Here is a 7644-nt window from a genome sequence, read left to right as displayed (position 1 = left end):
CAAATGCCAAGGAAACCCAAAATTAAAAAAAGCCTTGATTGGTGAAAATCTTTCTTAAATATACATTTTTTATTAATCCAGGGTTTTAGAGAAATTTCCCCTTTTTAGTTCAGTAAGGCAAAAAAATTTTCCATGAAAAAATGTTCTAAAGTATGTTTCAAAAATGTTGGTAAAAAATGTTCTTTTTTCAGGTTTAGTTAAACCTAGTCGCCATGTTTGGGGTTTAATTTAAAAACACTGGTTTCACCCCCCTTTGGTTTCCCCCAACAAGAGTCCCCATCGTTTTGTCAAGAATTTGACAAAGGGTCGTTTTCCCCGTTCAATGGTAAAATTTAAAATTTATCTTGTCTGATCAAACGCAACTGTGATGCAAAAACAGCCCCGGGCCAGCTGCTGATCCCCAAAACAGCCCACTTAAAGAAAAAACAAGAATCAAGACCCATTTTGACCAGGAAAACCTGTAACCCCAAGGGAAATTAGTTCTGCATTTAACCCATCCTTAGTTATTAGAGCAGTGCTGCAGTGATGCGCCTAAGCAACTTCAGTGCCTTGCTCAAGGACACTGACTTGCAACTAATGGAGAGATCGAACCCACAACTTGGAGGAGCCTCTTCCCCACTGAGCTACACCCCAAGGAGCTTGAGACCATATTGCCCACTAGAGAGCTACGCTCACTAAATGGGACTACTTGTAGTTCCTAGAGTTTTAAAAAAGTAGAATGGGAGCCAGAGCCTTTAGTTATCAAGCTCCTCTTTATGGAACCAGCTTCACCTTCAGTCCGGAGGCAGACACAGTCACCTCGTTAAGAGTAGACTAAGACTTTCCTTTGACAGAGTTTATAGTTGGGGCTGAATCAGGTTCACCTGGTCCAGCCCTTGATATGCTGCTATAGGCTTATAGCTGCGGGGACGAGGATGCACTGAGCACTCTCCTCTTTTTCTCTCCTTAGGGATGAATTTTCATCTCCATCACACATTACTAACTCTGCTTTCCCCCGGGAGTCCTTGACTTCACGCTCATGGGGTCATCGGACCCTATGAGACAATAGATCCTATCAACTGATGGATCCGAGGTCTGGGTCGTGGAATTCCTGCCACCAACACGCCACTGCCCTGTTGAGACTCCACTGTTGAGACTCCTTCCTCCCACCGCCATCTGCCTGATGGATCGTGGAGGTCTCCATCGTGGAATATGCCTACTATGAACTATTCATACACTGTCATATTCATTGAATGTATTTAAACTCTAAATCTGTCCTTCTGTACACATTACATCTATTGCACCTGTCCATCCTGGAGAGGATCCTCTTCTCTCCTGAAGGTTTCTTCCCTTTTTTCCCCCTGAAGGGTTATTTGGGAGTTTTTCCTTATCCGATGCGAGGTTTTGGGGCAGGGATGTCTGTGTACAGATTGTAAAGCACTCCGAGACAAATTTGTGAAATTGGGCTATACAAATAAACTGAATTGAATCGAATATTACTTATGGAATTACTGATGGTATTTTTGTAGTTTGACTTTCTTGAAGAAATGTTACTTTCTTTATTGTTCTGAGTTTGTACTCGTGGTTGAATTCACTTATTGTAAGTCGATTTGGATAAGTGTCAGCTACATATGTAATGTTGTTCTTTTTATTAAGAGGTCATGCTTCTCTCATACACAACTAATTCACAGATTTGTCAGTGATATACTTATAACAGTTTAATATGAGATTCAAAAGATGTATAAATGTATGTTACTCTTTTCCACAGATGTCCAGCAGCTGTTGGTGGTTAAAGAAGAGGTTCTTTCTGAGCAGCAGGTCTGGAGCTCCAGTCTGAACCAGGTGCATCCAGAGCCCCCACTAGTTAAAGAGGAACAGGAGAACCCTGAGCCCCCCCACATTAAAGAGGAACAGGAGGACCAAGAGAACTCAGTACCCCCCCACATTAAAGAGGAACAGGAGGACCAGGAGAACCCTGAGCCCCCCCACATTAAAGAGGAACAGGAGGACCAAGAGAACCGGGCCCCCCACATTAAGGGGAAACCAGGAGAATCCTGAGCCCCCCCACATTAAAGAGGAACAGGAGGACCAGGAGAACTCAGAGCCCCCCTACATTAAAGAGGAACAGGAGGAACTCTGGACCAGTCAGGAGGGAGAGCAGCTTCAAGGGCTGGAGGAGGCTGGTCTCAAGTTCTCATTCACTCCTGTGAAGAGTGAAGCTGAAGAGGAAGCTCAGTCCTCTCAGCTTCATCAAAGACAAACTGAACAGATGGAAATAGAAGCTGATGGAGATGATTGTGGAGGACCAGAACCAGCCAGGAACCCAGATCCAGATAGACCTCCAGATCCTGATGAAAAGACTGGAGACTCTTCTGAACCAGATACTGATGACTCTATTGATTGGAAGAAAACCAGAGAACCTCAATCAGGTTTAAACACTCTGAATAATGATGAAGTTTCTGTCAGTGATTCAAAATGTAGTTCTAGTGAGAAACCATTAAGTTGCTCTAAATGTAAAAATTTTTCAAAGGAGATTTTAAGAGACACATGTTAACTCACACGGGAGAGAAACCTTACAGCTGCTCACTCTGTAAAACATCTTTTACTCAGAGAGGAACTTTAAAGGTACACATGTTAATTCACACAGGAGAGAAACCTTTCAGCTGCTCACTCTGTAAAACATCTTTGCAGAGATTTAAAGAGTCACATGTTAACTCACACAGGAGAGAAACCTTTCAGCTGCTCAGTCTGTAAAAATCTTTTCCAGAGAGGAACTTTAAAGAGACACATGTTAATTCACACAGGAGAGAAACCTTTCAGCTGCTCACTCTGTAAAACATCTTTTACAATGAGTGGTCATTTAAAGAGTCACATGTTAACTCACACGGGAGAGAAACCTTTCAGCTGCTCAGTCGTTTAAAGAGTCACATGTTAACTCACACAGGAGAGAAACCTTTCAGCTGCTCAGTCTGTAAAACATCTTATACAGAGAGAGGAACTATAAAGAGTCACATGTTAACTCACACAGGAGAGAAACCTTTCAGCTGCTCAGTCTGTAAAAGATGTTTTAGACACAGAGGAACTTTAAAGAGTCACATGTTAACTCACAAAAGAGAGAACTCATTTTAGTTGTTCTGGTTTTGGTAAAGTTGACATTTATTCGACTCCCTCACTTGTCAACAAGACCTTGAGAAACTGGACCTCCCTCGTTTGGGGCAGTGACTCACTTCCAACTGGGAGGACTCTATCCACTAACCACTATGAAGCCATCTCCACTAAGAGAATATTATCTGGGCAGAGAAGTCACCATGTTTGTTTTGTTTAGCTTTACCTGCCCTGTTCTTTGTCATCGGGTATTTTATGAACCCCCGAGTGTTCCTGTTGTGCTTGTAGCTGCTGTCATAGCGATCCAGTCTGCTGAGCTTCGTTGAGTTGAGATCCTCTACCAAGAATATGTCAGCAGACTGTATTTCATCAGATATCTTCAGAAGACATCTGGAATGTCAAAAAAGCATATGTACTGGTTGCTTTGAACAGCAACAGTTCTTGTCAGAACTGTAAAGATGGTCTATGCATTTTTGGTAACAGTTCTCTTTAGAATCCAACTGTCCGAAGGACATCATGGAAAATGTTCTCCTTAAGCCCTGAACATAGTTGAGCCAAAATGTTCCCTCTATAAGACTCAAAATTTTTTTCTTTTTGAAAAGGGGAAAACATTTGCCGTTAAAATTAGGCCCCAAAATTTGAATTTAGGGTTTTAAAATTTTGTTTAGGTCATTCCCAATTTTGCCTTTTCCAAAATTTAAACCCTTGGTTCCGAATTGAGCACGTTAACTGTACCTAGTTTTTTTTAAAATTTTTAAATCTCATAGCGTTTAGTCCAGCGAATTAGATTTTCCAGTAAGTGAAATCATTTAAAGGTTCCTTTTACTGGAAATAAAAATTGATCTAGTGCCAAGTTTCATTCAACTGTTGTTCTGGCCTTTTGGGACGGGAGTTTACACCAGGAGCTAATCCCCCTTTTAGAAAACCGGGAAACTTTGTGGCTATTCCTTTTGGGGATTAGGGCCCGGTTCCCCCCGGGTTGGAGCAATGGGGCGTCGAGTTCGTACTTAAAGATCAATTGAAAAAACAACTTTAAACCCAAGTGAAAAACTATGTAGGTTCTTAAAACCCGGCATTTTTTCACACGGGGTTTCATTCCCCTTTGAATGTCTATACTGCAAGGGAAAGCCTCTTCCAATAAGAATACTTACGTTTTAACCGACAATTCACTATAGCTCGTACGTTGAAGGTTTGGATCTGAATTACGTGTTTCCATTAACTTTCATGTCGGCATTTCTCCTAGGAATGAATGTCTTGTACTTAATTGGCACTGTTCTAATAATGAAGGTATTTATTTTAGCCCAAAAGGCCCCAAGGTTAACGAACGGTTCGAACTGGAAATTTTATCAGAATTGACTTGCTTAAACTTGAATTCGAGTCTTAGAGGCTCATAAAGTTTTTACCCAAAATTGACATGGACTGCTAATGCATGTTCTTTGAATCATAGTTTGAAATGTGCGTTGCATAAACGTAAACTCATATTCTAGAACCATGATCCAATGAAAGCCGGGTCGCAATTGGGACTTTTTTCCAGAACAGGTCTATAATATGACTTGAATGAGAAGGCGCCATGGAAGAAAAACCCTGTTTGGGCCCGGGTCTATAGCTATTAGACGAAGGGGAAAATTTAAATGACAGTTTTCGCGCATTTGGTTCGCCAAAACCCCAAAAAAATGCTATAATTAAAAACTCATTGTGGGTTTAAATTGAATGATGAAATGATTTTCATGTGTCCATTGGGTTTTGGCTTTTTCCAAAAAGGGCAATTTTTTGATAATCCCTCGATTAGGTCAAATCCTTTTAAGATGAAACGTTTAATCCATTGAAATTTTGAACCCCTAATACCATTTCCCCTTAGTTTTAAAATTACTGTACTTAATTATTTCTCTAATGGGGAAGTTCAATTTTACTCTAGCTCAATTAAGGTTAAACCAAAGGCTCCGAATCATCAGGTTTTAAATTACTAGGAAATAACTCCCAAACATCCCATATTTTAAAAACACGTTTCACAGGGCCAATTTCCAAAAAAATGGCACTGGATTGCACTTTTAGTTAATCAGTCTTGTATTCGATAGTTTTTAAGAAAACTGTTAATAAAACAGTAATTCACGGGTTTAAAGGGGCGCCAGGCTCGGCCCCTTTTTTATGGACTCGATTATCATGAAGGCTTTTAACCATGCATTCTTAGAGTAGGAGCCTGCTTGGCGTACTACTGATTTGGCCCAAAGTACATGTAGATTGACAATTTCCCCTTGCTTGGTTCGCCAATTTTAGTAAAAGCCCCTTTTAAACTTAAAATACTGCAAAAGTTGTAGGGTTGAAAAGGAACTAAAGGGTAATGTCCTCAATTAATGGATCTACAAATAAGGGGAAGTTTTTTTTGATCCTCGTTGATAGGAACCTTATAAGGTTTAAAACGTTTAATGCCGTTTAATAAAATTAATTCTCAAATTTCCCCCTTTAAAAATTTACTAAAATTGTTAATAGAAAATTTGAAACTAAAACCCCATTGTTGCGCAATTCAAAATTCGTAGTACAAAACAATGTAGATTGCTTTATCCAAATTGAAACACTTCTTTAATTAATAGTAATTAAAGGGGCCAAAGTATAGCAATTTTTCAAGCTCCTATCAATCTTCCAGGATTAGAATATCTTAGTTCTTAAAGGAACACTTGACAATAATGCCGTCTGTAGCATTTTTTTACATGGAGCCCAATATTCAAAGGCTTTTGACCCCCCCCAAAACACCTAGTAAATCTTGAGTGGCTAACAAGGACTGAAGCTCCAGACCATCCCAATCCAGCTAAGGAGTACTCCTCCTGAAAAGCTCCAACATCCCAGAACATTCTTTTAAATTCCGAGTTACCGTGATTTTACTGTATCCTTCAGACTATTTTTGACCTTACATGTGTTAACCCATTATGAGGGTTTAGACATCAAGTTCCTTGCGCTTCGTTGAAAGCTACGATGTATGGTCCAAGATTACTGAATTTTTAGTCAAGAACCCAGCCTTGAGAAACCAAAAAAACCAATTAAATAGGATGAAAATCAATTCGCTTGTTCAAAACCCCTTACACAATGATCCGGGTCTTGGACATGTGAAGGAGTTTTTTGGGTAACTTTTGCACGGGGAATTTTTTAAAAAATTAAGAAAATTTTTAAACAATGAAAAACTTTTTCCCATAATTAAACACCTGTTTATAAAAAGGGTAAATGGGGCCCCCAAAAGGGGATTAAAAATTTTGCAGCAAACTTGTAAACTAAATAACAATCTTTGATTTATAAATTCAAATTTTTAAACATGTGGTTGCAAAACCAAGTTTTTGAAAAACCCTTCTTCGAATAAGACAGTTTGAGAAAAAAGACAACTAACCCTTTGATCTGTAACAAATAATTAATTTAGACACTAGGTATCTTCCAGATTGAAAGGGCTTGTTTTTTTTGACATTTAACCAAAAGGAGTTCAAATTTTCAGGACTTACCGGTTTTTAAAAACCCAAAAAAGGCCTTATCAAAAGCCTTCCATTTCTTGAACCACAACTGGAAAATAAAGGAAAAGTCCAACTCCCCCCTAAATGCTCCGAAGGTTGAAACCTGTTTGTAGATCCCTTGAACTCAGTTCTAAAACTTAGAGTACAGGGAAATTTTCAATAGCTAAAAAATTGAATAAACCCACTAGTTAACACCAACATTAGAAGGGGGCCATCTCATTTTGTATGGACAAGGCCTAATAACCCTCGAAAGGGGGAAAGAATTTTAATTGCTTACCTTACAATCTTGTCCGGCGAAGAGTTCAGAAGGTAAATTCCAGTAAGATTAACACATTCATTATTATAATGACTTTTAGCCAAGGATCTTTGCTTCAGGCCAACTGGAACAAACCAGGGTAAAAGACAAGTTTAGAAAAACCCTTTGTTGAAAATTAAGTTAAGCACTACTATAATTTTTAGTTTTAATTTAAAAAATTTATATTTAATTTAAAAGACATGAAAATTTGAAACATCTAAGCACTAAATAATGGAACATTCAGAAAAACATAAAATGCTATAAAGGGTTTTTACATTAAAAATCCACATTAAAACAGGAAATTAAAATTGATTATATTTGAAAACTTTATGATGTTTTATATCTAGTGGTTAATTTTGATAAATAATATGTTTTGAAGGTCAAATTATATTTGGTTTATGAAATTTTTTCAATTAAATGATATTTGTTTATATATCTGATAAACTTTTATTATGATAAATTTATTTGTTATAAAGAAATGTTAATAAACATCAAGACAAATTTATTATTTTTAAAAAAGTTTTAAAAAGTTTAAATTTCCCCTTGTTTAAAATAAAAATCCAAATTTAAAAACACTAAAGGGCGTTCTTTAAAATTCTGGAATATAAAAACCCCAAAATTTTAGGGGAAAAAGTAACCTGGGGTTTCAAAAGGGCACCTTTTTAAAACCTTTGGGGAAAATTAAAAGAATTAAACAGGTGTTAATTTTTGGCAAAAAGTTTAATTTTTTGGAATAAGGGAAAAAATTTTCCCCATTTTTTTTATTAAACGGGG

This window comes from Pseudoliparis swirei, chromosome 11 (genome assembly GCF_029220125.1).
Source record: "Pseudoliparis swirei isolate HS2019 ecotype Mariana Trench chromosome 11, NWPU_hadal_v1, whole genome shotgun sequence".
In the NCBI taxonomy this organism is placed as follows: Eukaryota; Metazoa; Chordata; class Actinopteri; order Perciformes; family Liparidae; genus Pseudoliparis; species Pseudoliparis swirei.
The sequence above is the reverse complement of the archived record's forward strand: the minus strand, read 5'-3'. Positions refer to the sequence as shown.